The 14,414-nt window shown below is 50.9% G+C and overlaps 1 protein-coding gene across 3 annotated transcripts in view; it reads right to left on the reverse strand.

Annotated features, from left to right (window-relative positions):
• The window catches only part of ZNF644 (zinc finger protein 644), a 59,846-nt gene extending 48,006 nt beyond the window's left edge, over nucleotides 1-11,840 (reverse strand). The window contains exon 1 of one of the 3 annotated variants that reach the window (XM_069967649.1): nucleotides 11,715-11,840. The gene's annotated coding sequence lies outside the window, so the exon portion shown is untranslated. Of the gene's footprint in view, nucleotides 1-11,202; nucleotides 11,289-11,701 lie in introns of those variants that run through there. The other 2 variants (XM_069967651.1, XM_069967650.1) reach the window with 2 other exon arrangements.
• Nucleotides 11,841-14,414: the final 2,574 nt, after the last annotated feature.

Consider the following 14,414-nt stretch of genomic DNA (forward strand, 5'->3'; position numbering starts at 1 on the left):
GGTCACAGAGCATGCCTACAACAGTCTCTCATAGAGAACAGGTCATATTCAGACTTTGTTTAAACTCAGGGAAAATTTGATGAAAGATGAAAGTTCCAGTTGTCCAGGACTGATGGGCAATATATTTTATACCTTACAGACAGGTTGGCCACACTTGTGTACATTGGTCAGAAAGCAGATGACTGACAGGCCGCTGGGTATACAGCCCTGAAGCTGTAATATATAATGGATCGCTCTGTATACTTTTCTGTGTATAAGGACACAGTGACTGGCAGGGCTGTGGAGTCGGTAAGCCGCAGCTCCGACTCCAACTCAGACTCCTGAATTTTATCAAGACCGACTCCAACTCAGACTCCTGAATTTTATCAGGACCGACTCAGACTCCCGACCCTTCATAAATGGCCGGTCATATACCAGGGCAGTTATTTATCACACTGGCTCAGCAGCTTCTCCCTAATGTATCACATGATCCTGGGGCGACTTCTGAAACATACAAAGGAAGCTTCTCCTGTGTGTGCAGTGGATGCAGCTAGTCTCCAGCCTCCATGTCCTGAACAACTCAGAACTAGAATAGATGGAGCAGGTGGTCTTTTCCTGCTGACAATCTTCTATGTTTCTAACTAAATATTCACCATACAAACAGAAACACTGCCAGATCCCTGTAATATAGAGGTCACACATAGTGATATAGAAGGTCACTGTGGGGGCACGCAATAGCACGCACACACACACAGCCTGCTGCAGCCATAGCATACACACACACACAGCCTGCTGCAGCCATAGCACACACACACAGCTGCAGCCATAGAACACTGAAGAAAAACACACAATCTTCTCCCAGAGAGAAAACACTACACTGAGGACTGAGGTTACAGCTACACTACTTATGTCTTCTCCTCCTCCTCTATATTACACAGGATATCTTCATATTACACTGCTGCTCATATACAGTCATCCAGCATCAGGGAAGAGAACAGCACAGATCTCCCCCCACAGAATGGACTCTTCCAGCTCAGAAACAAACTGCCAAATAGTGACCGACACCTTTTCCATGACCCCTTTATGTAATAGGGTCAGTGTTCTATTAGAATGTTGCTCATAAAATATATTGATGAGCAAAACTTGTAAAATTCATATCAAAATTCTATTCTACATTTTTTAAATATTTTTTTAAAGCTGGAGTCGGTACATTTTTTTCCAACTCCGACTCCAGCCAAAGCTAGCTCCGACTCCAACTCCACAACCCTGGTGACTGGTTTCCATCCCCCTCCTCTATGTTCGTGTGGTTTGGTCTCTGGTTATAGAAGGGGGCGACAGTTCGTAGAACATACGTTTTTTTTTTTATTGTGCAGTAGGGTGATTGTTGGTAACAGAAGGTGGCCCACTATATGGGTATGTGCGAATTTCGTAATATAGACGGAAAATATGCTGCGGGATGTGGCGGGCGCCCTTGTCAAACTCCATTCTATGCACAGGCGGATTTCATTGGCCATCTATTTTCCGAAGTGTGCACATACCTTATGTCAGGATGTACTATATACCTGCCAGATACATAGCAGACTGTATTCAGAAAACATATACAACCCTGACGCTGTAGAGCTGGCTATGCCGGCCCACAGGAGCAGACTTTATGATTTTTTTTATTTAACTTTTAAAAAAATGTTTCACCTGTAAAAAGACATTACATGGTAGCGATATAGCACAGAGGACTTCTATACATCTAATCATATAAGGATATTACACATCTGTTATAAGCAATGGCTTCTGATAGTTTCTCAATCACTGCGGCTTCCTCTATAACACGGCCATACACCTTCAATTACCGTTCTCTCTTCCATCCCCCCAATACACATGTACATATGGCATGGCCTCTATAGGGAGGGCAGGGGTACGATTAGACAAAGCCATTTATAACTATCGCAAAAGATTGTTTATCGTTAACCTGAAATCGTTCCCCATATTACACAGAACGATAGTCATTAGTTACTAAAATTGTTACTCCATCTGATCCCAGCAAACAAAGGAATGATGGTGAGTTACGCTGCGTTTACACGGAACGATTATTGTGCGAATTTGCATGATAACGATCAAATTGGAACGATAATCGTACGTGTAAACGCAGCGAACGATCAAACGACGAGCGAGAAATCGTTCATTTTGATCTTTCAACAAGTGCTCAAATCGTCTTTGATCGTTCGCAAAAAATTCACAGACCATTCCGTGTGAACAGTCGTTCCCCTATTTAACCAATGTGTGAGATAGGCTTTAAGGGATCGCAAAACGAATTTCCGTACGATATATCGTACCGTCTAAATGCTGATCGTTATGAAAAAATCATTGCTCCGACATCGTTAATCGTACGATCGGGCGAATTATCTTTCCGTGTAAATGTAGAATTACACAAAAAGATTATCTGACAAAGATTTGAAGCCAAAGCCAGAAATAGATGTGAAAAGCAGAGAAATGTAAGAATTTCCTTTATGACCTGATCTCTGTTTATAGTCCGTTTCTGGCTCTGTCAGATAATCTTTCTGTGTAAATGGACCCTTAGGGTACTATTAGACGGGCCGATGGGGGCTCGATAATAAAGATCGGCGCTCCTTTACTGGGCCTATTATACGGTCCCATAATCGTTTAAAGGGAACCAATCACACTTAAATTGGCCATAAAGCTAAGGAAACGTGCTGGTAGATCAGCCAGCTCGCTTTCTAAACATCCCCCTGTCCCCTCCGTCCCCTGTACATACAGCCCGCAAATTTAGTTTAACAGTCTCCCGCGCTCTATGCAAATTACCATCTAAGTAGTCACGTTGAGCGGGTGGCTGGTCATGTAGTCACGGTGGGCGGGTGTCTTCAAGTAGTCACTGTCCTGGGCCGGCTCCGGTGCTGTTATCACGCCCCTCTGGGCATGTGTGGAAAGCGCCTCATGGTGACGTCATGGGGGGGCGGCATTGCACGTCGGCCACGCCGACGTCATTACTAATCTGCGCATGCGCAGTACAGTGGGTGAAGCCGCTGTTGTACTACGCCGCACAGTACAGCAGCGTCTTTTCCCGCTGTACTGTGCATTAGTAAAGACGTCGGCGTGGCCGACGTGCAATGCCGCCCCCCCCCCTAATGTCGTCACCATGCTGCGATTTCCACACACGCCCAGAGGGGCGTGATAACAGCTCCGGAGCCGGCCCAGGACAGTGACTACTTGAAGACACCCGCCCACCGTGACTACATGACCAGCCACCCGCCCACCGTGACTACTTAGATGGTAATTTTCATTGAGCGCGGGAGACTGTTAAACTAAATTTGCGGGCTGTATGTACAGGGGACGGAGGGGACAGAGGGATGTTTAGGAAGCGAGCTGGCTGATCTACCAGCACGTTTCCTTAGATTTATGGCCAATTTTTGTGTGATTGGTTCCCTTTAACAAGGGCTGCAGGGACATTGTTACCGATGTCCTTGCAGCCCTTGTATAAACGTTATACATTACCTGTCCAGGTTGCAGGGCTCCTCCCCGGGTCCCGCATGCTCCAGCTTCAGAGTGGCCTGTCAGCTGACAGGCCACTCACTGGCCGCAGAGGTCCTGGCCTGTGATTGGCTGGGCGGCCTGTCAGCTGGCAGGCCACTCTGAAGCTGGAGCGCGCAGGACCCGTGGAGAAGCACAGAGGAAGAGGAGCTCTGTAACCTGGAAAGCTAATGTATATCGTCAGTCGCCGGCCACGCACCACTATTACACGTAGAGGTGCGCGATCGGCGCCCGACAATTATAGGCCAGTACCTATATCAACAGTCGATGACAACGATCATCAGCTGATTCGGCCGATTATCGTTTCGTGTAATAGGACCCTTAGACTGAACAATTAGTCAACAGTTGTGGAATTACAGCGAATGATTATTTAAGGGTCAGATCTAATTGTTGCCTGCAATTACACGGAACGATTATCATTTAAATTCGAACAATATAATGATTAATAATCGTCCCGTGTAGTAGGGCCCTAAGCCACAGCCATATCATATCTCTCCAAGAACAAAGGGGTCAGGCAGTGAAATTCCAACACCCCATACCATTATCTCCTCCGACATCATCTGTAGCTGGAGGCTCGGGAGACCCCCATATACTTTATATCGATGGCTCTGGCTGCAGCTACGAGCAGGTTTGTTTGTTGGACACTACTATGAAATGTACAGACCTTATCATCAGGACCTTCTTATGTATCTATGACATCAGATGAACAGTTTGGGAACCAGACTTTCCTTTAAAAGGGGTAGTGCTGCATTTAACTTTTACTTACTAAATAACACACATTACAAAGTTATACAACTTTATAATGTGTGTTATTTAAGTGAATGGCCCCCTTCCCCGGAAGTGTAAAGCATTATACTTACGTATTCGCTGTGGACCCCGGCCACCATCTTGGGTCAAGGATGTCATCTTCGGGAGGCCGGCCGGACCACTCCAGCCGTCCCTCATGCCAGCCCACCCTTTGCCGCGTCATCAGCTGCTCAGCCACATCATCGTGATGACGCGGCAGAGGGGAGCCGGCATGCGGGACAGCTGGAGCTGTCCGGCCGGACTCCCGAAGATTACGTCGTTGGCCAAGGTGGCGGCCGGGGTCGACAGCGAATACGTAAGTATAATGCACCACACTTCCGGGGTGGGGGGAACACGGGGAAGGGGGGCATTCAGTTAAATAACACACATAACAAAGTTGTATAACTTTGTAACGTGTGTTATTTAGTGAATAAAAGTTAAACGCCGCACTACCGCTTTAACTAAGGATGCTACAAGGCCACTTAAAGGCTGGATTCACACAGTTTTTTTTAAAAAAACGGATGCGTTTTTTGACCCATTTTTTTTTTTTATAATAGAAGTCAGTGGAAAAACGATCGAAACAGATGCATAAAAATACGCCCATTTTCCAAAAACAGGTGACAAAAAAACAAAAAAAAAACAAAGACAAGGATAAGGGCACAGTCACTGCCAATGTCTCTTTACCTGCCTCTGTGTGAGGGTATAATCTTCTGTAATGGACATAAATGGAGCTTAGCAGATGATAATGGATCTCATTGTCTGTGCTAATGTCTACTGGTGACGGTAAGGTCAGGGGGGGCTCAGCACACACATTACACACCATTGAGGGGCATTCACATGTACAGTATGGGAGACCCCTATGATGGACACCATCTTAGCACATGTGATTAGGAGGATAGAGGAGTCTGATTTACACGTGTTAAGCCCCTAATGTGTCTGCTAGGTGTGGTAATGTATAGACCTTCAATAGCCGTTATATTCATCACATTACTTACACACTCACACACACTCAGCCACAATAAAGGGGTGTTTCCATACTGAAAACATATCACCTATCCAGTGTTGTGCCCCCTGCCGATCATCCATCAGGAGGACAGGCATCCGATGTTCCACCCGCCGCCCGTGACAGTGGCTGAGCATGTGCACTGGGAAGCCACCTGATGTGTATTTTGTCACTTAGGACAATAAATGCGCTTGGACTAAACAAAATGTCCTTTATTAAAGGCGAAGTCGGGGCTCTGAATTATTAATATTTTTTTTCTAAAAGAACCAGGGAGGAGGTGGCTGAACATAACAACATGACCTTACCTCCCTGGCTGCAGCGCTGGGGTCCGCTCCGGCTCCCGGACATTTCCTGTTCTGAGCACGTTCCCACCTATGCAGTTGACTGGCTGAGCGGGGCTGACATGTCACGACCCGGGTGTCCACTCAGATCAGGAAGCGATAGGAGGACAGCGGACCCCAGTGCTGGAGCGGGGGAGGGAGGGAGGTGCGTGTTGTTTTGGGGGGAAAAAGAAAAGTCTGAGCCTGGACTTTTCCTTTAAGGTAAACTATATGCCCACAACAGGCGCAAGGACAGAGCAGACAGGCGCGAGGACAGAGCAGACAGGCGCGAGGACAGAGCAGACAGGCGCGAGGACAGAGCAGACAGGCGCGAGGACAGAGCAGGCCGTTACAGCCATCAGTCCCCCATACACTATCTCTATAACAGGAAAATGGACAAGACAAGACATCAAAGGCCTTGTAAGAGGTAACACATCACATCATCACTTTAGGAGACAAACACCTGAAGAATTTGATTGCTTTAGTGTTGAATTACATCTGCATTGCGCTCCCTTCAGGGGATTTCGTTGCAAATCCCATTTTTTCTCTTTTTTTACAGGATTTGACAAGACACAATAAAACATAACGCTACAAGCATTATTTAATCAAATCTTTCTAAAGAAATGGACACCAGACAGACACCATAAAGACAATATAATCACCCCAGTCACGCTGCTGGAGCAAATGTCATGTGACCACCACAGCCAATCAGCAGCCAGAGGTCATAGTCCTGGCATCATGGTTTCCATGACTAGACGGGGATGCCTAGAGTATGACACAAGATCCCTGATTCGCTCCAGCGGTCATGTGACGTCCTCTTCAGCAAGATGACTGGGGTGCTGACCAGAGCCTGAACAGGGGTCACCGCAGAATGGAAGAGGTGCTTTGTTATTTTTAATTATAAAGTTTTTTCCCATGTGACATATTACTGCTCCCGCTGCTCTGAACCCTGCCTGAGACATTCATCTGATCTGGGAATTAAAGGGATTCTCTAGGATTACAAAAAGTTGCAAAAGGCTGCAAAACCAAAACCAAAATGCAGGCCTAGGGTACAGACACTCTAAGACCCACCTCTTTAACCCAGTGCTGCCTGAATAAAGGGTCTTTCTTTTTATTGGAATGGCGGCACGGGAAGAAGACTGGCCCAGCACCAGCCATGCGTGATGTGTAATGTGGTGTGTCACACTAGCTGTTCCAAGACTACAACTCCCAGTCTTTAAAGGGGTATTCCCCCCAAGAGCTAAAAAAATAAAATGCTCCCAAACCTAGCCAGTCTTACTCACCAAGTCCCCCTGAGTATTTTGAGCCGTCTCCCGTCTTTCTAGCTGCTTCCGTTCCATAGTTACAAATTTTTTAAAAAGCCCAACCATATCCAACATGGCGTCGGCCAGAAAACTACATCTCCCATCATGCAATGCTAATGTCTGATTGGTACATGCTGTAGCAGAGCTGAGTGAGTTGTATAACAGAGTTGAATAAGTGATACAGCAGAGTTGAATAAGTGATACAGCAGAGTTGAGTGAGCAAAACAGTAGAGTTGATTTAGTTGATGTGTGATGCAGCAGAGTTGATTGTGTGATGCAGCAGAGTTGAGTGAAATAGGGGGGGGGGGGGGGGGTTGTATCTAGGGGGGGGTGTGATGTGAGTTACGGGGGCGGGGGGATTGCTGGGGGCGCTTGCCGCGAGCCGGGTGATTTCCGGGTGCAGGGGGGGGGGGGTTTATTGCTATGGGCACTTGCTGGGTGCGGGGGAATGCCGCTGCTAGTGAGTTACCAGGGGGACTGCTGGGGGCGCTTGCCGCGGGTCGGGCAATTTCCGGGTGCGGGGGGTTCCCGCCGCCGCGGGTGAGTTAACGGGGGGGGGGGGGGGGGGGGGGGGGGGGTCTGAGATTGCCGGGGGGTGGGGGGGAATGGGAATGCCGTTGCGGGTTAGTAAGTGGGATGCCAGTAACAGAGTTCCCCGCGGCCGGACAGCATCTGTAATTAGATGCTGGGAGCGGGAGACGACTGTATTCATAAACGCCGCGCTGTACTGACAGTGTCACATGGCTGCTTGAGTACAGTGCGGCGCTTGTGAAAACAGTCTCCCGCTCCCAGCATCAGCCGTATGATTGTGCACAGACCCAGTCACTCGCGGCACCCCTAAGTCCAGCGGCACCTCTGTCACTTGCGGCCCTCACGGGGCGGAGGGGTATGGGGTGCCGCCTGTATACCCCGCCACGAATGACCTGCAGGGTGAGCCGCCGCGGATGTCAGGGGTGGCGTGAGTGACCGGGTCTGTGCACAACCATAACGGGGGCGGGTGGGGGCCCGGAGGGCGGTTGCCGAAGTTCCACAAATGAGCCCAGTGAGGGGCGGTAGCCGCTGGTGACGGGGGGAAGGTTGCTGGTAAGCACCGACACGAGTGAGGGGGCACAGTCAGGGGATGAGCTCTGGGGCTGGGGGCACACGGTTCGGGTGACGGGGTGGCTGCTGTTAGAAAGGGAGACAGTTTCAGCTGCACTGATCACTGTCTCCCTCTCTAACAGCAGCCACCGCTATCAGTGTCCTCCATCACTTCGATTTGGCTGGGTTAGACGCAATAACCCGGCCCATTGAAGAGATGCAGGACACGTGATGCCGTCTCGGAGGGTCGGGGCCAGGAGCAGGGAGCGGTGTCGGAGTGGACTGAGAGCTGATGATTCTATGCAATCCGTGGGGGTGGGGGCACCTAGATAACAGCAAAACTGTGCAGAATCCGTAATAACTTTATATTGGAAAGATGGAAAGCTACGGGTGAGCAACGTATTAATGCAAAAATAATTTTGGGGGGAATACCCCTTTAACTTTGGGACCCTACAGCACATAAAGAGCACCAGGGCATTCTGGGAATTATCAAATATCAAGACACCGTTATAATAAACTGCCTGACGCCTTGTAACCTGTGGCTTTCCAGCTGTTGTAAAACTACAACTCCCAACATGTCATGTAGTTTTGCAACAGCTGAGCCGCAGCAAGTCGGGGAAGGCAACACTAAAGCAACATAAAAGGGGTTGTCCAGACCGAGAAAAAGATGGCCGCTTTCTCCCAGAAATAGCCCTGCTTTTGTCTTGACATCGGTTGTGGGTCTGGAGCGCAGTTCCACTGACGTGAATGAAGCTGGATTGTAATACCTCACATAACCTGAGAACATGGGTGGCGCCCTGAGAAGGCTATTAGGACAAGCTGGAAGCTGTGGTTTTGCTAATTCAGTATTACAGTTTGCATTTAAGTCAATGAAAACACATCATACATAAACAGGAGGCTCTCCCGCTGCGGCAAAACTACAACTCCCAGAATGCCCTAAAAGATGGAGAGCCAGAGAGAGAAGAAAGCGGACCTAAAGGAACACTCCTGGAGACACTAATACAGTGCTAGAAGAGCCAGACTGTTTCTGTCATTTGTAATAACTCATGAGAGGTCACCAGACTTGTGAAAAGTACTGACTGCAGTGGGTCTCGATCCTGAGGCCACAGAGATACAGCCGGTGGAATGCTCTCCACTCACTGGCCGGCCAAAGATCTCACTCTCTAGCTTCACAGACTATAATGACTCGAGAGTCGGATTTGATTGACAGGTGTGGAGAGACGCATGCTGCTGCGCATTCCCCCTCACTGTATCTCAGGATCACAGCGGGTCTCAACTTCTGACATGTAAAAGATTACAAAGGGGAACTATGAGACAAATCTAACCTGCTACTATGTCCCTATTGCAGAGGAGACACCGAGGAGGAAGGGATGTTTCTTCTATTATGTCTCTTACCTTCCTCCTCGGCTCCATTCCGATGCAGTTAGTAGTTTGTGCCACGGTCTTGTGAGATTGGAGCACTGGGGCAGCCATTAGGACCACTGCCCACCTCCATAGCACCAATGCGTCCCTCTCTAATTATAATCAATGGAAGGGGCTGGGTCAGTGCCATGGGGGCGGGCAGTGCTCCTAAAGGTCTCACCGGACTGTGACGCACATAACTAACTGCACCGAGGAGGAAGGTAAGAGACATCCCATCATCCTCGGCAGGTTAGATTCCTCACCTGCTCATCGCTTTCATTTAAAGTGAAACAGCTTGGAATGATGTCACAATCCTGTCCCACCACAGGGACCCCCCCCCCTGGGAATTAGGGAGGCGCTCCGCATATATAGACAATGTAGAGAAGGCGGTGGTGTGGGCCGGTCCAATCTGCTAATACAGATCATATAAGTGCAGGAACTATTATTATGGGAACAGGACTCCCTGCAAACGTACGGAGTGTGTACACATGGCTGTGTGCATTCCCCCATAGGGACCAAGAGGTTCTATACTGTCTGTCACAACAACTCTGTACTTATGGGCAGTATACAAGCAGAATAAGGCAGTAAGGTGCAGGGGGCCTAAGCAGCAGCAATGTGTCCGTGTAATGAACGGTCACTGGCAGGACACAAGATCGCTGGATCACTCGTGTATCCAGAAACAGTGATTTTATTGGCTGCGTAAACAATATGCTCAGCCAAGAGACACCAGTTTCCTCACACACAGTCATCGGGCCGGAACCTTCCTCCCAATGTTCAGTCACCGGATAACTGCTTTGTGTGAATAGGACGTAAAGGGGAGATTCCGATCACAGTGAATATAGTATATACCTGTACCACTCACCAAGGAAACTATTTCTGCACATTATATCAAATCACATTAAAACTTCTCTTCCTCCTGATATGCTGCTCTTTCCCTTTCAATCATTGACAACTCGTTGTCTAGGTTACTGACCACCACTCTGCTTTATAAGCAGTGGCCTGGCTGGTATATATAGCTACAGCACACATTTATATATATTAAACATGTGCTATCTCTCTATACATCGATATATACACACACCATCCAGACCACTGTTTTTAGAGCAGAGTGGTGGTCGGTAACCTAGACAACAAGCTGTCAACAATGGAAGGGAAAATGGCATATCAGGAGAGGGAGGCAAGTTTGCTAAATGACTATGTGCAGAAGTCTCTAGCTCAGTCCTACCAGCAGATGTCTATTAGATCCCCCTTTATCTATGGGTGCAGTTTATTGTTCTCTGTTAGCAGCCGCTTCAGCATAATATATCTCCAAAGCCGCGCAGCCATCCTGGGCTTCTCCAACTACAACTCCCAACACGTCTACCTGATAGGTGATGCCGTCACACAGAGTGGTAGTCGCAGGTTGGGGGGCATGATGGGAGTTGTAGTTCTGCCACATGTTGGAGATCTCTATCCCATAAGTGATGTTGGCAGGGCTTGATGGGAGTTGTAGTTCTGGCTGAGGAGGCGGTCTCTGCTCCTGTCATGCCCCGCCCCCTCAGTCTGGAGTTCCCCTTTAAGGTGACACATGTCTGGCCCCATATGGCAGCACTCTGCTCCTCTCTCCTAGGACAGTGTACAGCCTGGTGGGCAGCACAGCCGGCCCATCCCTGCCGGGCACAATGTCACCCCCTCAGCCGGGCCCGGGGAAGGCCCCATGAGCAGGCCGCACACAGTGGCCCGGCCGGGGGCAGAGAGACGCTCCTGGGCCCGAGGAGGCTGGACGCAGCTCACACAGCGCGACACTCACCCGGCGCGGCACTTCTCGTCCCCCCACTCTATATGCAGCAATGGCGGCCGCCTGGCTCCCCGTCCGCCTGGTATTTCTACCCTGCTAGCCCAGCGTGCGCGCTGATTGGCCGCGCCGGGTCATGTGACTAAACAAAACCGTCACAGCTAAACCTAAAATGAACCCTTTGTCCACAGATAATTGCGGGCGGCCGCCTCACGGAGCCGGAGCCCGGGAGAGGAGCGGAGCCCCCGGGACACGGGCCGCCCACAGCCCCGGGAGGGAGAAGCCTGACCGCCGCCAGCCCCGCACACACCTCATCCTGCTCCGCCGGCCGCCATGATGCCCCGTCCGGCAAAAATGCGTCAACCGGGCATCACCTCACGGAGTGTGGGCGGCCGCGGGAGCCGGTACCGCACGGTGTGCCTAACCCCTTAGTGTCTGGGATGGATAGACGGGGCCGACATGGCACACAAAGAGTTAAGCAGCGAGGCCGCTGTAATCCCGGGAGGCCGCTGACCTGCGCCACTCACCTGCTCCGCGCCGCCTCACACCTCCGGGCCCCGCCGCCACAGCCGCACTTTTTTTTTTTTTTTTTTCTTCAGTTTGAACCTGAGGACTAGACGTGGAGACAGACGTCCCCCCACGTGACCCGCACTGACCCCACCCACTGAGTGACGGGGACGCGCCGGCGGATGGAGAGGGGCGGGGCTGCTGCGAGGGCGCGCGTCTGAGGAGGGGGCGGGGCGACCGCTGTGTCAGTACAAGGTGATGGATCATACACCGGGCTGAGGGGGCGTCCGCTGTGTCAGTACACGGTGCACGAAGGGTTCTGAGGCACAGGAATTTTCTTTTTTAATGTTTAGCCATATTTCTTACAGAAAATGTATAATATTTATATGTATATACCTCAGAAGTCCTGAGGGGAAGGGCAAAAGTGCAGAGTGATGGCAGAAATCTGGGCATCATGGTAAAAACACTAAATTGTGACTTAGAAAAAATGACTTTGTGCTCCCAGCACCATCCACAGGGCCCCAGCACCATCCACAGTGCTCCTAGTAACATCCACAGGGCCCCAGCACCATCCACAGGGCCCCAGCACCATCCACAGGGCCCCAGCACCATCCACAGTGCTCCTAGTAACATCCACAGGGCCCCAGCACCATCCACAGGGCCCCAGCACCATCCACAGGGCCCCAGCACCGTCCACAGGGCCCCAGCACCGTCCACAGTGCTCCTAGTAACATCCACAGGGCCCCATCACTATCCACAGTGCTCCTAGTAACATCCACAGGGCCCCAGCACCATCCACAGTGCTCCTAGTAACATCCACAGGGCCCCAGCACCATCCACAGTGCTCCTAGTAACATCCACAGGGCCCCAGCACCATCCACAGTGCTCCTAGTAATAACCACAGGGCCCCATCACTATCCACAGTGCTCCTAGTAACATCCACAGGGCCCCAGCACCATCCACAGTGCTCCTAGTAACATCCACAGGGCCCCAGCACCATCCACAGTGCTCCTAGTAACATCCACAGTGCTCCTAGTAACATCCACAGGGCCCCAGCACCATCCACAGTGCTCCTAGTAATAACCACAGGGCCCCATCACTATCCACAGTGTTCCTAGTAACATCCACAGTGTTCCTAGTAACATCCACAGTGCTCCTAGTAATAACCACAGGGCCCCAGCACCACCCACAGTGCTCCTAGTAATAACCACAGGGCGGCAGCACCATCCACAGGGCCCCAGCACCATCCGCAGTGCTCCTAGTAATATCCACAGGGCCCCAGCACCATCCACAGTGCTCCTAGTAACATCCACAGGGCCCCAGCACCATCCACAGTGCTCCTAGTAACATCCACAGAGCCTCAGCACCATCCACAGTGCTCCTAGTAATAACCACAGTGCTCCTAGTAACATCCACAGGGCCCCATCACCATCCACAGTGCTCCTAGTAACATCCACAGGGCCCCAGCACCATCCACAGGGCCCCAGCACCATCCACAGTGCCCCAGCACCATCCACAGGGCCCCAGCACCATCCACAGTGCTCCTAGTAACATCCACAGGGCCCCAGCACCATCCACAGGGCCCCAGCACCATCCACAGGGCCCCAGCACCATCCACAGGGCCCCATCACCATCCACAGTGCTCCTAGTAACATCCACAGGGCCCCAGCACCATCCACAGTGCTCCTAGTAACATCCACAGAGCCTCAGCACCATCCACAGTGCTCCTAGTAACATCCACAGAGCCTCAGCACCATCCACAGTGCTCCTAGTAATAACCACAGTGCTCCTAGTAACATCCACAGGGCCCCATCACCATCCACAGTGCTCCTAGTAACATCCACAGGGCCCCAGCACCATCCACAGTGCTCCTAGTAACATCCACAGAGCCTCAGCACCATCCACAGTGCTCCTAGTAACATCCACAGAGCCTCAGCACCATCCACAGTGCTCCTAGTAATAACCACAGTGCTCCTAGTAACATCCACAGTGCTCCTAGTAACATCCACAGGGCCCCAGCACCATCCACAGTGCTCCTAGTAACATCCACAGGGCCCCAGCACCACCCACAGTGCTCCTAGTAATAACCACAGTGCTCCTAGTAACATCCACAGTGCTCCTAGTAACATCCACAGGGCCCCAGCACCATCCACAGTGCTCCTAGTAACATCCACAGGGCCCCAGCACCACCCACAGTGCTCCTAGTAATAACCACAGAGCCCCAGCACCATCCACAGGGCCCCAGCACCATCCACAGGGCCCCATCACCATCCACAGTGCTCCTTGTAACATCCACAGAGCCCCAGCACCATCCACAGGGCCCCATCACCATCCACAGTGCTCCTAGTAACATCCACAGGGCCCCAGCACCATCCACAGTGCTCCTAGTAACATCCACAGGGCCCCATCACTATCCACAGTGCTCCTAGTAACATCCACAGTGCTCCTAGTAACATCCACAGAGCCCCAGCACCATCCACAGTGCTCCTAGTAACATCCACAGTGCTCCTAGTAATAACCACAGTGCTCCTAGTAACATCCGCAGAGCCTCAGCACCATCCTCAGTGCTCCTAGTAATAACCACAGTGCTCCTAGTAATAACCACAGTGCTCCTAGTAACATCCACAGAGCCTCAGCACCATCCACAGTGCTCCTAGTAATAACCACAGAGCCTCAGCACCATCCACAGTGCTCCTAGTAATAACCACAGGGCCCCAGCA

Source organism: Dendropsophus ebraccatus, chromosome 4, assembly GCF_027789765.1.
Source record: "Dendropsophus ebraccatus isolate aDenEbr1 chromosome 4, aDenEbr1.pat, whole genome shotgun sequence".
NCBI lineage: Eukaryota > Metazoa > Chordata > Amphibia > Anura > Hylidae > Dendropsophus > Dendropsophus ebraccatus.